The sequence below is a fragment of the Lithobates pipiens genome, unplaced genomic scaffold (assembly GCF_037356315.1).
Source record: "Lithobates pipiens isolate NorthernLeopardFrog02 unplaced genomic scaffold, aLitPip1_a1.2 Scaffold_28, whole genome shotgun sequence".
Lineage (NCBI taxonomy): Eukaryota > Metazoa > Chordata > Amphibia > Anura > Ranidae > Lithobates > Lithobates pipiens.
The window spans coordinates 76,004,358-76,026,725 of NW_027507789.1; the positions used below are offsets into that span (position 1 = coordinate 76,004,358).

The following is a 22,368-nucleotide window of genomic DNA, read 5'->3' on the forward strand; positions in this document are numbered from 1 at the left end:
GGGGAGGGGAGGGAGAGAACAACTAAGAAGTTGCTGAGCAAGCTCGTATCCCCCAAAGGTACACCGTAGAAAGGGGAGGGGGGAAGGGAAGGGAGAGGGAAGGAAAGGGAAAGAGGGAAATGAGAACCGAACCACAACCGTTAAAACTTTGTTGTTTTGTTGTTTTGTTGTATTGTTATTGTTTGTAGTATGTTTTAAGATAAATGGGATGCGAAAAAGGGCAGGAAAGGGCCTGGGGAGGGGGGTGGGGAAGAGCGGAGATGACCATTTGTGGAGACATTAATATAAATGTTACAATCACAATTTTTTTTTTTTTTTTTTTTTTTTTTTTCTTTCTCTCTTGCACAAAGTATAAATAATGGACCAAAGGAAGGTCACAGAAAGAGAAAGGATAAACATAAAAATTTCCACCCCCCCTTTTTTTTTTTTTTTTTTTTTTTTGTCTTTTTTCCCCTCTCACACAGAACATCTCCGCTCCAACAAACCCCCCCCCCCTCTAGAGCCACCATATAATGTTATTATGGATATGTAAAGGAATGTATGTCTGTGAAGATACTGGGGTATATGTGTAAACCCCAAATGTTTTAAGATTGAAAGTAATGGTCTGATGTATTTGTTATAAGGAAAATAATAAAGAAGATCTAAAAGAAAAAAAAGGAGATTGTGCGTGCTGTCTGCGTTCTCTGAAAAAGTCGGACGGCAAAACAAATTATACAGGGGTGATAACCCTTCCCTATGTTTTCCAAAAATCTTAAAAATCGTTTTTTTGACTGGAGCTACACTTTAAAAATTTACCAGTTGAAAATTACAAACAGATTCAACTTAACACAACAAACCTACACAGTCCCTGTCTTGTTTGCACCGCCTGTATACTGCTGTTCTGAGTATATAGGGCCTGGGGGCCACACATATTTCCTTTTTTTAATATGGGTACGGGGTTCCCCTTAATATGCCTACAAGACCCAAAGGGGCTGGTAATGGGCAGGGAGGGCTACCCATGCCATTTTTCTCAATGATTTTCAACCATATTGCAGGAACCAGATATAACATTAAAACCGCAAGCAGCTTTAAATGATGTTATTTCCGTTAAATGTCATTTTGTGCAGGGACTGTTCTAAACACGGGAAACACGTAGCACTTCACAGGCATACTACAGACACCCCCCAGGCACCATATTTAAAGGAATATTTCACTTTTTTTTTCACTTTAATCGTCATTAAAATCAGTGCTCCCGCCAAAACGGCCGTTTTTAAAAGATTTTTTTGCATTGACCCATGTCCCCTGGGGCAGGAGCCAGGTCCCCAAACCCCTTTTAGGACAGTATCTTGCATATTAGCTGTTAAAATTAACACTTTTCATTTCGAACGTTCGAGTCCCATAGACTTCAATGGGGTTCTAACATTCGTACGAATTTGGGGTCCGTTCGAAAGTTCTGGTGCGAACCTAACCGAGCAAGATAGTAAGCTATATAAGTGGATATAGCGGTGTATACTGCGTTCAGAGCACGCAGACAGCATGCACAATCTCCTAACACTGACTGAAAGCTCTATTTAAAACGAGCAAGATAGTTAGCTATATAGGTGGATATAGCGGTGTATACTGCGTTCAGAGCACGCAGACAGCACGCACAATCTCCTAACACTGACTGACAGCTCTATTTAAAACGAGCAAGATAGTTAGCTATATAGGTGGATATAGCGGTGTATACTGGGTTCAGAGAACGCAGACAGCACGCACAATCTCCTAACACTGACTGCAAGCTCTATTATAAAAGATAGATATATCGCTAGATATATAGGTGAATATAGCAGTGTACACTGCGGTCAGGGCACGCAGACAACAACCACTACAGAAGAGCAAGAACGTAAAATCGGCCGATAACGATCGGTGTATACTGTGTTGAAGGTACACAGAACACCCACTAACTGCTACAGATGCCAACACACTACACAAGGCCGCCGCGCTGGCGGCCTTATATAGTGTGGGGCGTGTACTACACAGCCTGAGCTATGATTGGCCACAGGCATCCTGCTTGTGACCAATCATGGCTCTCCTCGCTGCCGGCGCTGTGATTGGCCAAGCATGCGGGGTCACAGTGCATGCTTGGCCAATCATGAGCCAGCAATGCACTGCGCCATCACAGTGCATTGTGGGCCGTGAGCGCCACACGAATTTGGTGCGAACGGCCCATAACGTTCGGAATTCGCCGAACGGGCGAACAGCCGATGTTCGAGTCAAACGTATGTTCGACTCGAACACGAAGCTCATCCCTACTCTGGACATGTCTCTGGGCCTTCATCCCTTCTAATCTATCCCATGTATCCTCTGAGTTCTCTGGACATGTCTCTGGGCCTTCATCCCTTCTAATCTATCCCATGTATCCTCTGTGTTCTCTGAACATGTCTATGGGCCTTCATCCCTTCTAATCTATCCCATGTATCCTCTGTGTTCTCTGGACATGTCTCTGGGCCTCCATCCCTTCTAATCTAACAGGGGGAACTCTGCGAACCCTGATGCAAAGGGCAATGCTGCAGACCCTGATGTAAGTGGGAATGCAGTGGACTCTGATATAAGGTGGTCTCTGGTGACCAGAGCACCCCTTACATCAGACATCAGAGTTCCTCCTTAGATAATGCTCTGTAGCATTTTCCTTTGCCTTGGGGAAGAATCCTGCGGACTCTGATGTAAAGGGGAATTCCGGGAAATGTTATGGGGGGGGGGGAACTCTGGTGACCAGAGACCACCTTCTGCAGAGTGAATACACTGGGGGGGGGGGGGGGTGTTACTGAGATGATGGGAAACCTTTATATGAGTGCCCTCCTGTCACTGACCTCCTCTCCAGTGCAGCGTGCAGGGCTCAGTTAGACGGCTCCAGGTTGGTGGTTTTGGTTTTTATTCTATAGTCTCTTCTCCACAGTCCATACACATCTGACTCCTCACGTAATCCCAATCCTGGCGGTGCTCTCACTCTTGATTCCTCTCCAGACTCCCCCTAAAAGACTGCAGACACGTTAAAAGACAAGAGATAGTCAGAGATTGCAGACAGGACACAGGAGGTGGCTAGAGGCTACAGACATGGTACAAGAGGGGGTCGGAACATGTGCACAGGATACAGGAGGCAGTCAGTGGATGTGGAAATGGTACAGGGGGTGGTCAGAGTATGCAGACATGTAGGGGGAGCAAACAGAGGGGTTCCCTGTGTAAGTTTTGGACACAGAGGGATCAGTCATGTAGGGGGATCACACAGTGGGGTGAAGTCCTTATAAGAGCTGTCACAGGAGGGCCCTCACACAGGACACATGGCTGGCAGGGCAGTGAGGTTGGCGCACACAGGGTGATCAGGTTCCTGTTCTTAGGGGAGGTGGGGTCCTGATCCCCAGGGCAGATGGGGTCCCTAGGTGAGATGAAGTCCCCATTCTCAGGGGAGATGGAGTTCCTGTCCCCAGGAGAGAGGGGGTCCCTGTCCCCAGGAGAGAAGAGGGTCCCTGTCCTCAGGAGAGAAGGGGGTCCCTGTCCTAAGGGGGGAGAAGGTTTCCCTGTCCTCAGGGGGGAGAAGGGGGTCTCTGTCTTGGGGGGAGGGGGTCCTCAGAGGGGGGGAGGGGTTCCCTCTCCTGGGGGAGGTTGGAAGGGGGTCCCTGTTCTGGGGAAAGATGGAGTGGGATATGGGATGGTCTCACTTACCATGACATGCAGGTCCCTCATTTATGCCCGTCTGGGCTCCCTCCAGCAGCACAGATGGGTGATCAGCATATCCCCAGAGAGCACAGCTACGGCTTGACAATCTGGCAGCAATTGATGGGTACAGTGGCTGTGTTTGATAGCACAGTTGTGGCAATTTATGGGCACAGTGGTTGCGTTTGAAGGGCACAGTGAGCCAGGGTTTGCTGGGCACGGTGAGGCGGTGTTCGCTGGGCACAGCGGGGTGTTTGCTAGTCACAGTGAGGTGGTGTTTGCCGCATTGTGCCCCAAACGCACACACTGTCCCCAAACGCAGGCATTGTGCCCCAAACACACACACTGTCCCCAAACACAGGCATTGTGCCCCAAACGCAGACATTGTGCCCATATTCTGCTGATTTAATAAATACACTGCATATTCTGATTAACCACTTGAGACCCGCGCTATAGCCGAATGACGGCTACAGCGCGGATCTCCTTTTCCGGGACAACGTCAATAGACGTCGTCCCGTGCACGAGCGGCCTGCGCGCCCCGAGGGGCGCGTGCGGTGTGATCGGCGAGTCTATGAGACTCGCCTGATCACCGATCCGTGCAAGGGGTCGATCCCGACCCCTTATCACGTGATCAGCTGTCAGCCAATGACAGCTGATCATGTGATATAACGGAGCCGGTAATCGGCTATTATTCCTCCTCGCGCTGACAGCGCGAGGAGAAAAAAAAAAGCCGCTCACCGGCGGCCGTGATCGGGACATCAGTCCCGATCACGGCCAGCCCTGCTAGTGCCCACCTGCCCCCTGCCAGTGCCCACCTGCCCCCTGCCAGTGCCACATTAATAAAAAGTAAGTGCCCCCCAGCAGTGCCCTCAGTGCCACCCAGCAGTGCCCACAATCTGCCTCAACAAAGGTGCTGCACCCCAGTGCCACATATCCGTGCCCATCAGTGTCATCTACCAGTGCCCAGCAGTGCCGCCCATCAGTGCCCAGCAGTGCCACCTATCAGAGACACCTATCAGTGCCCATCAGTCCCATCTATCAGTGGTACCTATCAGTGCCCATCCGTGCCACCCATCCGTGCCACCCATCTGTGCCACCTATCCGTGCCATCTTATCTGTGCCCATCTTTGCCCATCTGTGCCCATTGGTGCCGCCTTATCTGTGCCTATTAGTGCCGCCTTAACTATGCCTATCAGTGCCCACCAGTGCAGCCTATCAGTGCCCACCAATGCAGCCCATCAGTGCCCACCAGTGCACCGTGCCATCTTATCTGTGCCCATCTTTGCCCATCTGTGCCCATCGGTGCCGCCTTATCTGTGCCTATTAGTGCCGCCTTAACTATGCCTATCAGTGCCCACCAGTGCAGCCTATCAGTGCCCACCAATGCAGCCCATCAGTGCCCACCAGTCCAGCCTATCAGTGCCGCCTCATCAGCGCACTTCAATGAAGGAGAAAAATTACCCGTTTGCAAAATTTTATAACAAACTATTAAACATGATTTTTTTTTTTTTGCATCTTTTTTTGTTTGTTTAGCAAAAAATAAAACTCCGAGCTGTAATTAAATACCACCAAAAGAAAGTTCTATTTGTGGGAAAAAAATGATAAAAATTTCATTTGGGTACAGTGTTGTATGACCGCGCAATTGTCATTCAAAGTGCATCAGCGCTGAAAGCTGAAAATTGGTCTTGGCAGGAGGGGGGTTTAAGTGCCCAGTAAGCAAGTGGTTAAAAAAATACTATACATATTGGTGCTGCCAATGATATAATAAAGCCATCGCCCGCCTGAGTCTATCAATTTTCATCACCAATTAGAATGTGCTTGAGTGCATAATTTTTCTGATCAGTGAACAATGATCCCGCGCATGCGCGATTGCTGTTAATAGCAGCTGAAGCCATAATTTTTCTTCACCATAAGCTCCGCCCGTCCACCCGCAAGTCTCCGCCCACTTGAGTGTATAATTTTTAACCACCGCATTCAGGGGCATGTTAGGGGGGTGGGCGGGGCTGCTGCTGACGTCCTAAGCATCTGTTCAGCTCCGCCCGCCCACCCGCAAGTCTCCGTCTATAATTTTTAACCACCGCTGAAATAAAGATCTTGCGCATGCGCCGTTAATATCACGGACTTGGCGCATGCGCAGTAAAGGCCCGCCGTCAGCTGTTACAGTGACGGAGCCGCACTGGAAGTGACGGGGTGAGCGAAATTCACAGGTCGCAGGAAATTTTATGACACCGTTTTCCCAAAACCGGAAGTACCTCTGCCGCCATCTTGCTACACCGGGAAGTTACAACTTGACTTGTGATATACAGCTTCCCGGAAGTTGTGTTTCCGCCATCTTGCTCCACTCACTGAGGCTGCTTGTCCCAGAAGTAGTGATTCCGCCATTTTGAGAATGGGCAGCCACTGCACATTTGTTTGCTGTTTCCTGATGGCTCTCCTAGTAGTGATGGGAAGTCCGGATCTTTTAACTGAATCGGTTCATTTCGAACTACTCAGTGAAATGAAGCGATTCAATGAACCGATTCTTCGGTTCTTCGGTTCACTTGCTGAGTCTACTGACAAGCAAGTGAACCGAAGCTCTGACTCAACCTTCTTAAATTATTAGAATCAAAAGAATGATTCTTCTCAGAAGGTTGGCAGGTCCTGGGGAGGTTTACTTGCATTTAGTTCCTTGCTACAAGCACAAGCACATTCTGTCAGACCACAATTTGTCAGATCAGCCGCGTCATCAATTTTGGTGACACACATAAAGCTGTGAAAATGAAAAGCGGATTTTTGTGCATGTGATGGGCCAACTACACAGTTAACATTGCTAGACATCAGATTTTTCCGTTCTCTTTACAGTGCATGCACAGGAAAAATGATTGTATTTTACTTCCGCGTGCAGGCGAAGTATCCACGGTAGTAAAATCCCATTGTTAGGCTCCTTTCACACTTGTGCGACTTGAAAGTCATGCAATTTTTGCCATGATTTTTACAGTGACTTTGATGCGATTTTGATGCGACTTGAAGGAATACTTATGTAATCTTGAGGTCTCTGCCTCAAGTCGCATCAAAATCGGACCAAAGTAGTGCAGTAACTACTTTGAAGTCGCTGTGACTGGAAGACCCACAGATATGAATGGTACTCATTGGAAATCTTGGGGTACGACTTGTCATGCGACTTTGTAGTCCCAAGTTGCATGATAAGTCACACAAGTGTAAAAGGAGCCTCATTATGCACTGTAAAGACTACGGACAAGTCTGATGGCTAGCAATCTTACCTGTGAAGTTGGAAAATCAGAATGCAGAAAATACACACAAAAACATGCTTTTCGTTTACACAACTGTTTGTGCATCACCGTAAGTCGCAATATTGGCTGCTCTTATAGATTGCTTGATCTGACAGAACACCTGCTACCCAGGTTACTGAGCACAATCCTATACTCATATAATCATATACCAGACCCCATATGCAATAAAGAGAACCTGTCACTTCAACAAATTATCACATAGGGGCTTGTTAAGTGAAAAAATTAATAAAATAAAAACTAAAACCATCCCCACCAACCCTGATATCTGCATGTGAATAAATGTATGTAGGGCATGCACGTGTACATAAACGATGATTGCTTCACACGTGAGGTGTCACCACAAACGCTAGAGTGACTGCAATAATCCTACAAATATTCATGGTTAATGAATGTACTGGACAGGCTTTTAAATTGTCATCCATTAAGAATTTAACACTTTCCTTCCTTTTTGATCAGTATGATCAGAGTTATAATCAATTGGATCATAGGGAAATGTGTTATAACTACTGGTGGTGACTCGTGGTTCTTTCAGTGTACTGTGTTCTAAAAACGTATATGATTCTTTAACTCGGTAACTTGTACGATTCTTTAACTCGGTGTACTGTTCGATTCTTTAACTCGGTAACCTGTACGATTCTTTAACTCGATGTACTGTGTACTCCTGGCTCTTGTTTTAAAGCGGGGTTCCACCCTAAAGTGGAACCTCCGCTGATCGGAACCCTCCCCCCCTCCGGTGTCACAATTGGCACCTTTCAGGGGGGAGGGGGGTGGAGATACCTGTCAAAGACAGGTATTTACACCCACTTCCGGGCATAGACTCCCGTGGGAGTCTACGCCATTTCCTGTCCTGCCGCGCTGTCTGCTGGGACACACACGGGTCTCAGAGACAGCGCGGAGAATTCCTATTGCGCTGCACGACTCGCGCATGCGCAGTAGGGAACCGGGAAGTGAAGCCGATTCGCTTCACTTCCTGATTCCCTCACCTAGAATAGTGGCGGCAGCAGCTGAGAGCCGAGCGATCGATCAGCCTCGGCTGCCGGCATCGCTGGAACCCGGGACAGGTGAGTGTCCATTTATTAAAAGTCAGCAGCTGTAGTATTTATAGCTGCTGGCTTTTAATATTTTTTTTGTAGGTGGAATCCCTCTTTAACCACTTGCCGCCCGCCCTATTACAAAAAGACGGCGACAAAGTGGTTTGATAATCCTGACCGGACGTCATATGACGTCCTCAGGATTATGAGCCGCTGCGCGCCCCCGGGGGCGCGCATCGCGGCAATCGTTGTTGCGGGGTGTCAGTCTGACACCCGGCAACTACGATCTCGGTAAAGAGTCTCCGACGGAGACTCTTTACCACGTGATCAGCCGTGTCCAATCACGGCTGATCACAGTGTAAATGGGAAGAGCCGGTGATCGGCTTTTCCTCACTCGCGTCTGTCAGACGCGAGTAGAGGAGAGCCGATCGGCTGCTCCTCTGACAGGGGGGGTCTGTGCTGATCGATTATCAGCACAGCCCCCCCGAGGATGCCCACACTGGACCACCAGGGACGCCACCAGACCACCAGGGAAAAGGTAATCCTCCCTAGACCACCAGGGATGCCAATGGTCAGCACAATGGATGCCAATCAGTGCCCATAATGGATGCCAATCAGTGCCCACAATGGGCATCACTGATTGGCATGCATTATTGTTTGGCACTGATTGGCATCCATTAGTACAGTATAACACCAATGCCGCCTATGAGTGCCCACCAGTGCCGCCTATGAGTGCCCACCTGTTATGAGTGCCCACCTGTGCCGCCTATGAGTGCCCACCTGTGCCGCCTATCAGTGCCCACCCATGCCCATCTGTGCCGCCTATCCATGCCCATCTGTGCCGCCTATCCATGCCCATCTGTGCCGCCTATCCATGCCCATCTCTGCCGCCCATCCATGCCAATCCGTGCCAGCTATCAGTGCCAAATTTGTGCCACCTATCAGTGTCCATCCGTGTCGCCCATCCGTGTCGCCCATCCGTGTCGCCCATCCATGGCGCCTATCAGTGCTGCCTATCAGTGTCCATCAATGCCACCTCATCAGTGCCACTTCATTGGTGCCCATCAGTGCCGCCTTATCAGTGCCCATCAGTGTAGCCCCATCAGTGCCCATCAGTGAAGGAGAAAACGTACTTATTTACAAAGTTTTGAAACTGAAACAAAAAAAAACATATTTTTTTTCAAAATTTTCGGTATTTTTTTATTTGTAGCGCAAAAAATAAAAACCGTAGAGGTGATCAAATACCACCAAAAGAAAGCTCTATTTGTGGGAAAAAAATGATAAAAATTTCATTTGGGTACAGTGTAGCATGACCGCGCAATTGTCATTCAAAATGCGACAGCGCTGAAAGCTCAAAATTGGTCTGGGCAGGAAGGTGTTTAAGTGCCCTGTATTGAAGTGGTTAAAGCGGAGGTCCACCCTAAAATGGACCTCCGCTCATCGGAATCCCCCCCCCCCTCCGGCGCCACAATCGGCACCTTTCAGGGGGGAGGGGGGTGCAGTTACCTGGATAATCCAGGTAACTGCACCCACTTCCGGGCTAGCTCTCTGCGGAAAGGGGCGTACGTTACGCCCCTTTCCGCAAGCGCCCGCCCCCTTCAGCAAGTGCCCCGCTGCCTGCTGGGAAACACACAGCTCCCAGAGGCAGCGGGGACCGTCCGGATTGCGCCGCGCGGCTCGCGCATGCGCAGTAGGGAACCAGGAAATGAAGCCGAAAGGCTCCATTTCCTGATTCCCATACCCAAGATGGCGGCGGCAGGACCCGCCAGACGAGCGAGCGATCGGCTTCGGGTGCCGACATCGCGGGCGCGCTGGACAGGTAAGTGTCACTATTTAAAAGTCAGCAGCTGCAGTATTTGTAGCTGCTGGCTTTTAAAAAAAAAAAAAAAACGCGGAGTCCCTGTGGACTCCCGCTTTAAGTTTGTATCCAGTTCCTGAGTGTCACTGTGCTTTGAGTCAGCTGATTGGTTGCAGGGAGGGGCGGAGCTTTCTCATTCTAGGATCATATTACCGCTGCCAGCTCTGCTGCTCTGCTATGTACTGAGTGCAGAGTGAACTGTTTCAAACGAATCAGTTCACTGAAAAGAATCGATTCATCCAGTTCACTAAAAAGAATCGATTCAAAAGAACGATTCGTTCATGAACTGGACATCACTATCTCCTAGACCAAATACCTGCACCCTTCTCCAGGATATTTGCGGGGTGAGGTCTCTCCCATATAGGCGTTTGTGTCAGCCTTTACAGTGGGGAGCTTCGTCACAGGAGAGGCTTGAACCTGTGTGGCTTGGTCAGAAGTGTCTGACAAGGTGAGGGAAAAATTTTAAATCCTGCTTTTTCAGCAGCAGCATAATTGGCTGTTAGCAGTGAGGAAAAAGGAGAGAATACTGCAGGTAGGGAGGAGACCTAATCTTATAGTATAACCGGTCCTGTGGTTGTGCAGGGGGCGAGGCCTACCCATACGTATATGCTGTCATGCTGTGTCAGTAATTGGTGTTAGAGCAGCTGAGCTGAATATACTGTAAGCAGCTCCTTAAGATTTTTCACACTATTATTGGGGTTTGTTACTGGTAGCGCTGTAGTTACACTTTTTATGTAAATATATTGCACTTTGCATAGAAAATGGAAATGCTTGTTTTGTCTCAATCTGATTCGCTTTGTATGAAATGTTCAGCCTTTAGGTGAATGGATGTGTCAAAATGAACAAGCCAATGTTGTGAGACACAATGCTCCTTAATCGACTTTGGACCAGAGAGGACTCTTTGAGGGCAATGACAGATGTAGGATACCAAAGACATGAGCAAGAAGAAGCTATCAAGTTTTTCATGTGGAAACACCAGAGCAAAAAAGGAGAAACAGTTACACTACCGATATCACAGTTAAAATGTGTATTTTATTTTTAAATATTGTAGGTCAAAGAAACAAAATAAAAGAATGCAACATGAATGTTATATATGTATTTCACCTACTATGATTTTACATATTGTGCTATATTAATTGATTTTTTTTTAACATACTGAAATGTATTTTTTTGTTATTAACATTTTAAATTTGGTTTGGCCAGCTTTTATCATGACCAAAAATAATATGAACAAAAACATTGGCTCACATATGTAATGGAAAATAAAGTTTAAGAAATCATATTTTTTCACCCAATTGCTCAAGTATGTCTACATGTACTGTGTTTTGCAACAGAAATTCAGCTGAAAAGTTTCTTATATTTCTTCATTCTAATGATAAGGTACCTTGTCTAGGTTAAGGCTGGATTCACACCTATGCAGTTTTAGTGCTTTTTGCATTTTACAGATTTGCACTGGAGTACATTTAACATGGTTCCCTATGGAAGTTCTGTAGTGCAAATCTACAAAATGCAAAAAGCACTAAAACTGCATAGGTGTGAATCCAGCCTAAGAGACTTGCATGCATAGGGTAAACAAAAAATGTATGCTGCCTGGAGTTTTAATTCCTGTTAGGGTCGCCTATGGCAGATGGGCTTTTAGCAGAGATGCCAGACTAAAACCTACCACATTTAGGCAGAAGTAATATAACAGGTTGTAAGATAATCTCTGAAGGAGGTAATAACAGCAAAGACATTAACTGAAACTGGATGAACAAAGTCAATGACAAACCACTTCTGTACGTAACCAAGAAAACCATATGGATAAATACAATACAATGTTAGGATAGTGACAGAAGATGGGCTCCACAAGTCAGAAGGCACTCAACATACCCCTGAGCTAAGGATTTCTCAAAGTTTATGTAAATGACAGGACTAGATTTAAAACTTTTGGTTGTTGTGGCAAGAGAAAGCACACAAGACCATACGTGCAGGGTTTTTTTTATTGAGGGGGTTTTGCCACATAATAGAACAGGCAGGACCAGAATGATGAACATGGAGATAATAACTAAAGGGCAAACTACAAAAATTCTAACAACAGAGGTTTGGGGAGCCACCCAGCAATCCAAAGCCAACTCTGTTTATCTACTTGTCTACCAAGGTACATTTATAAATGGCATAGTAGACAAGTGGTTAAATCAAGTTCACAGCTGCTAGTGCAGCTGTAGGCTTGACATTGAGTTTATTTGCGGATTAGAGATTTTCGATAAATGTCATCGGGCAGCTCTAAGCCACCTGGTCACATTTATTAGCTTCTCAAAGGGGGTCCCTCCTGCTGGCGTTACCGGCAACACCCACAGTGGTTTCTGGGCTCTCCCATTCCAACGGGGTGTGCAGGATTAGGACTGCGGAAAACTGCTTCCCTGTTAAAGGAGGATCTGTTCACAAATTTCTCATGCGACTGATCCCAGAAGTATTACATCACATTTCATCAACATTTCATATTACATCATTTCCAGGGTTACAACTGTCATTCCTTTGCTAATATAGCCATGGATGCAGGGCCGGCCCAAGACATTGTGTTGCCTGGTACCAAGAATGAAATGCTGCCCCCTCCCCCCAAAAAAAATCATGCCCACCTGTCATGGTACTATACATGTATGTAGGAGTAGGGATGAGTTTGGTGTTCGAGTCGAACGCATGTTCGACTCAAACACCGGCTGTTTGCACGTTTGGCAAATACCGAACATTATGGGCCGTTCACGCCAAATTAATGTGGCGCTCACGGCCCACAATGTACTGCGCCATCGCAGTGCATTGCTGGCTCATGATTGGCCAAGCATGCACTGTGACCCCGCATGCTTGGCCAATCACAGCGCTGGCAGCGAGGAGAGCCATAATTGCTCAGGGGGTTTAGTACACGCCCACACTATATAAGGCCGCCAGCGCGGCAGCCTTTTGTAGTGTGTTCCGGCGTGCAGGGAAAGAGCAAGATAGGCAGGGACAGTGTGTTCTTTTCTCAGGCATCTGCAGGAGTTAAAGTGGGTGTTGTGTGCCTTCAGCACAGTATACACCTGTATCTACCATTTATTGTTGGTGTTCTTTAATACAGGCATCTGCAAGTGTTAGTGGGTGTTGTGTGCCTCCAGCACAGTATACACCTGTATCTACCCTTTATTGCTGGTGTTCTCTAATACAGGCATCTGCAGGAGTTAATGGGTGTTGTGTGTCTCCAGCACAGTATACACCTGTATCTACCCTTTATTGCTGGTGTTCTCTAATACAGGCATCTGCAGGAGTTAGTGGGTGTTGTGTGCCTCCAGCACAGTATACACTTGTATCTACCCTTTATTGCTGGTGTTCTCCATGGGCGTCCGCAGAACTTTTTCCAAGGGGGGGGCATCTTTTCAAGGCCACTCATGCTCCGCCCCTTTTCGACAATCTCATGAAAATCTTTCCACTGGTAATACATATGTGTTATATAACAGATAATTCATCTTCACTTTGTATTGGAAGTTACTCTGGCAGCTGTGTTCCATGCCCATATAGCCTAGAGAATGTACATCTTTTTTACATTGCAATACATCTGTTGTGGCCATATTTTGATCTCATACTATCACTGTATAGGCTGTTTTCATCAAGATAAAAAATATGGCAACAACAGATGTATTGCAATGTAAAAAGATGTACATTCTCTAGGCTATATGGGCATGGTACGCAGCCACCTGAGTAACCTTGCGGACGCCCATGGGCGTCCGCAGCAAGGGGCAAGGGGGGTCAAGTGCCCCCCTGGAATCCCCAAGGTATTGCCGCCGCCGCCATGCTGCATTTTTTTTCTGAGTCCGCTAGCGGCTGCATCCTCCGCTCTCTCCTCTGGATCACAGCGCTGGCTCTGTGTTCGGCGGCCACTCTGTAACACAGTCCCACCCCCCCAGACCTGCTCGAATGATAGTAGAGAGAATCACGTTCCGCCTATCACATGAGCTGGTCTGGGAGGGCAGGACTGTGTTACAGAGCGGCCGCCGAACACAGCCATCCAGCGCTGTGATCCAGAGGAGTAGATGCCCGTTCGTGCCACAGGGCCTGGATAGGAGGATCGAGGGGGGGGGCTGCAGTGCTCTCCTCCACCACTGCACTTTCCTCCTCCCCCCAGTGCTCTCCTCCACCACCGTACTCTCCTGCCCCCCCAGTGCTCTCCTCCACCACTGCACTCTCCCCCCCAGCGCTCTCCTCCACCACCGCACTCTCCTGCCCCCCAGTGCTCTCCTCCACCACTGCACTCTCCTCCCCCCCGTGCTCTCCTCCACCACCGCACTCTCCTGCCCCCCAGTGCTCTCCTCCACCACCGCACTATCCTGCCCCCCCAGTGCTCTCCTCCACCACCGCACGCTCCTGCCCCCCCCAGTGCTCTCCTCCACCACCGCACTCTCCTGCCCCCCCAGTGCTCTCCTCCACCACCGTACTCTCCTGCCCCCCCCAGTGCTCTCCTCCACCGCCACACTCTCCTGCCACCCACCCAGTGGTCTCCTCCACCACCACACTCTCCTGCCACCCCTCCAGTGCTCTCCTCCACCACCACACTCTCCTCCCCCCCACAGTGCTCTCCACCACCACCACACTCTCCTGCCCCCCCGTGCTCTCCTCCACCACCGCACTCTCCTGCCCCCCCCAGTTCTCTCCTCCATCGCTACACTCTCCTGCCCCCCCCCCCCCAGTGGTCTCCTCCACCACCATACTCTCCTGCCACCCCCACCAGTGCTCTCCACCACACTCTCCTGCCCCCCCACAGTGCTCTCCTCCACCACCACACTCTCCTGCCCCCCAGTGCTCTCCTCCACCACCACACTCTCCTCCCCCGTGCTCTCCTCCACCACCGCACTCTCCTGCCCCCCCAGTGCTCTCCTCCACCACCGCACTCTCCTGCCCCCCCACCCAGTTCTCTTCTCCACCACCGCACTCTCCTGTCCCCCCAGTGCTCTCCTCCACCACCGCACTCTCCTGCCCCCCCCCAGTGCTCTCCTCCACCGCCACACTCTCCTGCCACCCCCCCAATGGTCTCCTCCACCACCACACTCTCCTGCCACCCCCTCCAGTGCTCTCCTCCACCACCACACTCTCCCCCCCCCCACAGTGCTCTCCACCACCACCGCACTCTCCTGCCCCCCCCAGTTATCTCCTCCATCGCCACACTCTCCTGCCCCCCCCCAGTGGTCTCCTCCACCACCACACTCTCCTGCCACCCCCACCAGTGCTCTCCACCACACTCTCCTGCCCCCCCCCCCACAGTGCTCTCCTCCACCACCACACTCTCCTGCCCCCCCAGTTTTCTCCTCCCCTGTTCTTGCTGCTCTCCAGCTCTCCCCATCCTTCTCTAGCCACCATTCTAGTGCTCTCCCCCCTGTTCCCCCCCAGTGCTCTCCCCCCATTCCCCCCCAGTGCTCTCCACTCCACCCAGTGCTTTCCCCCTGTTCTCCCCCCCACAGTGCTCTCCACTCCCCCCAGTCCTCTCCCCTACGTGCTCTCCCCCGTTCTCCCCCCCAGTGCTCTCCCCCCTGTTCTTTCCCCCCCAGTGCTCTCACTCCCCCCAGTGCTCTCCCCCCGTTATTTGCCCCCCCAGTGCTCTCCCCTCAGTGTTCTCCCCCCTGTTCTTTCTCCCCCCCAGTGCTCTTCAGCTCTCCCCATCACTCTCCAGCCCCTCATTCTCCCCACCCCTGTTCTTTCTGCCCCCCTGGTGCTCTCCAGCCTCAACAGTGCTCTCTAGCCTCCGTGCTCTCCACCCCTGTTCTTTCTGGCCCCCACTGGTGCTCTGGTACTCTTTGCCCCCCCTTCTCTCCAACTCCCACTCAGTGCTCTCCACTTCCCCAGGACCAGAGGGCAGGCTGACTGGGGCTGGAAAATGAGGACGGCTGAAGGTGCAGGTGGCCAGGGACCACTCCATCTCACAGCAGACAGATCCTCTGGAAGGAGCACCGTCCCCATCCAAAACTAGAACAGACCCTGCCTGCTGCTGGCCGTCATGGATATCCTGCTGGCATGCAAGGTACTGTACCGAGCATCAACAACACACCTTCCCGCAGACAGGGACTGCAGACTGGGACATGGGGCACAGGAGGGGCTGCAATGATGGGCACAATGAGACTGCATTCACGGCACAGTAAAGCTGCATTTGATGGACACAGTGAGGCTGCATTTGATGGGCACAGTGAGGCTGCATTTGGTGGACACAGTGAGGCTGCATTTGGTGGGCACAGTAAGGCTGCATTTGGTGGGCACAGTGAGGCTGAGTTTGATGGGCACTGGTGAGGCTGCATTGAGCTCTTGCATCAAGTCTGCAGTCTCTGAGGGAGTCTGGAGAGGAGTCAAGAGTGGGAGCACTGCCGGGATGGGGGTCATGGGAGAAGTCAGACTTGTGTGGACAGGAGACTATAGGATAAAACCTCCAAGCTGGAGCCGACTGACTGAGCCCTGCACAGTGCACCTGAGAGCAGGTCAGTGAAAGCACCGTCAGGCCAGTCGGGGGTCACTGATGTAAGGGGGGAGTGAATACTATAATGTAAGGGGCACTGATAAAAGGGTTTCCTCCTTATATTAGTAACCCACCCCCCTTACCTTAAAGTATTCTTTCTGCAGAAGGTGTTCCCCCCCCCCCCCCCACGGTCTGAGTTTCTGGGGTCCCCTTTGATGATTGATCACTTACCACTATTAACTGGAATTTGAATATATATATATATATATATATATATATATATATATATATATATATATATATATATAAAGCCCTATGTGATTTCATATCTATATCTAATACTCTCTTCATCAAATGTGCTTTAAAATGCATGGTTTTTCCCTTTCATGAACAAGAAAATAATGACGTTATGCTGTTGGGCTGGTATAATAATGCTGTGAGGCTGGTATGAAATTTTTTCCGGGGCTGGTTTTTGAAAGCATGGGCGTCCGCAAGGTTACTCAGGTGGATGCGTACCATGCCCATATAGCCTAGAGAATGTACATCTTTTTACATTGCAATACATCTGTTGTTGCCATATTTTTTATCTTGATGAAAACAGCCTATACAGTGACAGTATGAGATCAAAATATGGCCACAACAGATGTATTGCAATGTAAAAAAGATGTACATTCTCTAGGCTATATGGGCATGGAACACAGCTGCCAGAGTAACTTCCAATACAAAGTGAAGATGAATTATCTGTTATATAACACATATGTATTACCAGTGGAAAGATTTTCATGAGATTGTCGAAAAGGGGCGGAGCATGAGTGGCCTTGAAAAGATGCCCCCCCTTGGACAAAGTTCTGCGGACGCCCATGCGGACGCCCATGCTTTCAAAAACCAGCCCTGGAAAAAATTTCATACCAGCCTCACAGCATTATTATACCAGCCCAACAGCATAACGTCATTATTTTCTTGTTCATGAAAGGGAAAAACCATGCATTTTAAAGCACATTTGATGAAGAGAGTATTAGATATAGATATGAAATCACATAGGGCTTTTTATATATATATATATATATATATATATATATATATATATATATATTCAAATTCCAGTTAATAGTGGTAAGTGATCAATCATCAAAGGGGACCCCAGAAACTCAGAACATGGGGGGGGGGGAACCACCTTCTGCAGAAAGAATACTCTAAGGTAAGGGGGGTGGGTTACTAATATAAGGAGGAAACCCTTTTATCAGTGCCCCTTACATTATCGTATTCACTCCCCCCTTACATCAGTGACCCCCGACTGGCCTGGCGGTGCTTTCCCTGACCTGCTCTCAGGTGCACTGTGCAGGGCTCAGTCAGTCGGCTCCAGCTTGGAGGTTTTATCCTATAGTCTCCTGTCCACACAAGTCTGACTTCTCCCATGACCCCCGTCCCAGCAGCGCTCCCACTCTTGACTCCTCTCCAGACTCCCTCAGAGACTGCAGACTTGATGCAAGAGCTCAATGCAACCTCACCAGTGCCCATCAAATTCAGCCTCACTGTGCCCACCAAATGCAGCCTTACTGTGCCCACCAAATGCAGCCTCGCTGTGCCCACCAAATGCAGCCTCACTGTGCCCACCAAATGCAGCCTAACTGTGCCCACCAAATGCAGCCTCACTGTGTCCACCAAATGCAGCCTCACTGTGTCCACCAAATGCAGCCTCACTGTGTCCACCAAATGCAGCCTCACTGTGTCCATCAAATGCAGCCTCACTGTGTCCATCAAATGCAGCTTTACTGTGCCGTGAATGCAGTCTCACTGTGCCCATCATTGCAGCCCCTCCTGTGCCCCATGTCCCAGTCTGCAGTCCCTGTCTGTGGGAAGGTGTGTTGTTGATGCTCAGTACAGTACCTTGCATCCCAGCAGGATATCCATGACGGCCAGCAGCAGGCAGGGTCTGTTCTCGTTTTGGATGGGGACGGTGCTCCTTCCAGAGGATCTGTCTGCTGTGAGATGGAGTGGTCCCTGGCCACCTTTCCAGCCCCAGTCAGCCTGCCCTCTGGTCCTGGGGAAGTGGAGAGCACTGAGTGGGAGTTGGAGAGAAGGGGGAGCAAAGAGTATTGGCGCGGTTGGAGAACACATGGGTGGGGGCAAAGAGCCAGGGGGAGTGGAGATCACAGGGGTGGGGAGCGGAGAGCGTGGGGGGGACTTGAGAGTACTGGGGGGGCAACAAGAACAGGGGTAGAGAGCACGGCAGGGTGAGAGCACTGGGGTGCTAAGAGTGTGGGGTGGTGGAGAGCACTGGGGGGCAGAAAAACAGGGGTGGAGAGCACGGGGGCTGAAGAGTACTGGGGGGTACAAAGAGCAGGGGGGAGTGGAGAGCAATGGGGGGGAGCTTGAGAGCACCAGTGGGGGCCAGAAAGAACAGGGGTGGAAAGCACGGGGGACTGGAGAGCACTATGGGGGGTGGAGAGCACATGGGTGGGGGCAAAATGCAGGGGGAGTGGAGAGTACAGGGGTGGGGAGTGGAGAGTGCTTGGGGGAGCCAAAAAGAACAGGGGTGGAGAGCACGGAGGGTAGAGAGCACTGTGGGGGCTGGAGAGCACCAGGGGGGCAGAAAGAACAGGGGTGGGGAGAATGGGGGGCTGGAGAGTGATGGGGAGAGCTGAAGAGCACTGGGGTGGAGAAAGAACAGGGGGGAGAGCACTGAGGGGAGAGCACTGGGGGGGGCAAAGAACGGGGGAGAGCACTGGGGGGAGTGGAGGGCACTGGGGGGGAGAGCACTGGAGGGAGTGGAGAGCACTGGGGGGGAAAGAACAGGGGGGAGAGCACTGGGGGGAGAACGGGGGGAGAGCACGTAGGGGAGAGGACTGGGGGGAGTGGAGAGCACTGTGGGGGGGAGAACAGGGGGGAGCACTGGGCGGAGTGGAGAGCACTGGGGGAATGGGGGGAGAGCACTGGGGGGGGGAACAGGGGGGAGAGCACTAGAATGGTGGCTAGAGAAGGATGGGGAGAGCTGGAGAGCAGCAAGGAACAGGGGAGGAGAAAACTGGGGGAGGGCAGGAGAGTGTGGTGGTGGTGGAGAGCACTGTGGGGGGGGGCAGGAGAGTGTGGTGGAGAGCACTGGTGGGGGTGGCAGGAGAGTGTGGTGGTGGAGGAGACCACTGGGGGGGCAGGAGAGTGCGGTGGTGGAGGAGACCACTGGGGGGGCAGGACAGTGCGGTGGTGGAGGAGAGCACGGGGGGGCAGGAGAGTGTGGTGGTGGTGGAGAGCACTGTGGGGGGGGGGAGAGTGTGGTGGTTGAGGAGAGCACTGGAGGGGGTGGCAGGAGAGTGTGGTGGTGGAGGAGACCATTGGGGGGGTGGCAGGAGAGTGTGGTGGTGGAGGAGAGCACTGGGGGGGGGCAGGAGAGTGCGGTGGTGGAGGAGAGCACTGGGGGGGCAGGAGAGTGCGGTGGTGGAGAGCACGGGGGAGGAGAGTGCGGTGGTGGAGGAGAGCACTGGGGGGCAGGAGAGTGTGGTGGTGGAGGAGAGCACTGGGGGGGGCAGGAGCGTGCGGTGGTGGAGGAGAGCAATGGGGGGGCAGGAGAGTGCGGTGGTGGAGGAGAGCACTGGGGGGGCAGGAGAGTGCGGTGGTGGAGGAGAGCACGGGGGGAGGAGAGTGCGGTGGTGGAGGAGAGCACTGGGGAGCAGGAGAGTGTGGTTTTGGAGGAGAGCACTGTGGGGGGGGGGGGCAGGAGAGTGTGGTGGAGAGCACTGGTGGGGGTGGCAGGAGAGTGTGGTGGTGGGGGAGACCACTGGGGGGGGGCAGGAGAGTGTGGCGATGGAGGAGAGAACTGGGGGGGCAGGAGAGTGGAGTTAAAGTGGGTGTTATGTGCCTCCAGCACAATATACACTACCCAATTGCTGGTTTTCCCATCTCCCTGCTAGAGACAACAGTGCTGGTCGTGCACGCGGTGCATCGTCATCAGCACGTGGCCATGGAACACGCTTGTCCTTATTTTCGTCAGCTGGATGTGTTGAGCCGCATCATGCCGAAGACTTGGTAGAGTGGATGACCAAGCCCTCCTCATCCTCTCTCACCCAGGCTCAGGCTCAGGGTACTAGCAAAGCAGCTGCCAATGCGTCCTCTTCCCTCGTCATGTCATCAGTCACTCCTTCCCTACACCCACCATGTCCTGCTGAGGAGTCCCCCGAACTGTTTGAGCACAGTGTTGGGTACATGCTCCAGGAGTTTTGAAGGCTCTGATGATGATACCCAGCTATAGGAAGGCAGTAGTATGAGCACAGAGAGAGGGGATGCTCAAGAAGGACAGCAATCTGACAGTCATGTTCCACCAGCTGCAGCATACTGCCAGGTTTGCTCTAGTGATGAAGAGGGAGGGGATGATGAGGTCACTGACCCCCCCTTGGGTGCCTGATAGGAGAGAGGAGGAGGAGGAGGCACATCTCCAATGAGGCAGAATGCCCTCCGGTGGCCAGCTTATGGGCAGCACACCGACTGAATCACACCGCAGAGCTCCGCCTGTGCAGGGCGCTGCCTCTGCGCGTTATTCTAAAAGTTCTTTGGTGTGGGCCTTTTTTGAGACGAGTGCATCAGATTGCACCGCTGCTATTTGCAACATATGTCTCAAGCGTATCTCGCTTTGCCAAAACATCAGCCGCTTGGGCACCACATGCTTGACCAGACATATGTTGACCTGCCATGCAGCTCGTTGGCAAGCGTACCTTAACCACTTCAATACTGGGCACTTAAACACCTTCCTGCCCAGACCAATTTTGAGCTTTCAGCGCTGTCGCACTTTGAATGACAATTGCGCGGTCATGCTACACTGTACCCAAATGAAATTTTTGTCATTTTTTCCCACAAATAGAGCTTTCTTTTGGTGGTATTTGATCACCTCTGCGGTTTTTATTTTTTGCTAAACAAATAAAAAAATACCGAAAATTTTGAAAAAAAAAAAAGTTTTCTTTGTTTCAGTTTCAAAACTTTGTAAATAAGTACGTTTTCTCCTTCACTGATGGGCACTGATGGGGCTACACTGATGGGCACTGATAAGGCGGCACTGATGGGCACCAATGATGTGGCACCAATGAAGTGGCACTGATGAGGTTGCATTGATGGACACTGATATGTGGCACTGATAGGCGGCACTGATAGGCGGCACTGATGGGCGACACGGATGGGCGACAGGGATGGACACTGATAGGTGGCACAAATTGGCACTGATAGCTGGCACGGATTGGCATGGATGGGTGGCACAGATGGGCATGGATAGGCGGCACAGATGGGCATGGGTGGGCACTGATAGGTGGCACAGGTGGGCACTGATAGGTGGCACAGGTGGGCACTGATAGGCGGCACAGGTGGGCACTCATAGGCGGCACAGGTGGGCACTCATAGGCGGCATTGGTGTTATACTGTACTAATGGATGCCAATCAGTGCCAAACAATAATGCATGCCAATCAGTGATGCCCATTGTGGGCACTGATTGGCATCCATTATGGGCACTGATTGGCATCCATTGTGCTGACTGGCATCCCTGGTGGTCTAGGGAGGATTACCTTTTTCTGGGCATCCCTGGTGGTCTGGTGGCGTCCCTGGTGGTCCAGTGTGGGCATCCTCGGGGGGGCTGTGCTGATAATCGATCAGCACGGACCCCCCCTGTCAGAGGAGCAGCCGATCAGCTCTCCTCTACTCGCGTCTGACAGACGCGAGTGAGGAAAAGCCGATCACCGGCTCTTCCCATTTACACTGTGATCAGCCGTGATTGGACACGGCTGATCACGTGGTAAAGAGTCTCCGTCGGAGACTCTTTACCGAGATCGTAGTTGCCGGGTGTCAGACTGACACCCCGCAACAACGATCGCCGCGATGCGCGCCCCCGGGGGCGCGCAGCGGCTCATAATCCTGATCACGTCATATAACGTCCGGTCAGGATTATGCAACCACTTTGCCACCGTCAATTCCCTATAGGGCGGGCGGCAAGTGGTTAAAGACCCACACAAAAGAACAAAGCGGACCTCTCCTTGCTCCTCATCAGCTGGGATCTCCAACCCCACTAGACCTTCAGTCCTCTCTGAAACCTGCACTGAGAG

At 51.0% G+C, this 22,368-nt stretch overlaps 1 long non-coding RNA gene across 1 annotated transcript in view; it reads left to right on the forward strand.

Moving 5' to 3' along the window:
• LOC143935493 (uncharacterized) overlaps nt 1-11,133 on the forward strand; it is a 67,941-nt gene extending 56,808 nt beyond the window's left edge. Inside the window, exon 2 of the long non-coding RNA XR_013263539.1 lies at nt 10,665-11,133. This is a non-coding gene — a long non-coding RNA (uncharacterized LOC143935493). The remainder of the gene's footprint in view (nt 1-10,664) is intronic.
• Nucleotides 11,134-22,368: the final 11,235 nt, after the last annotated feature.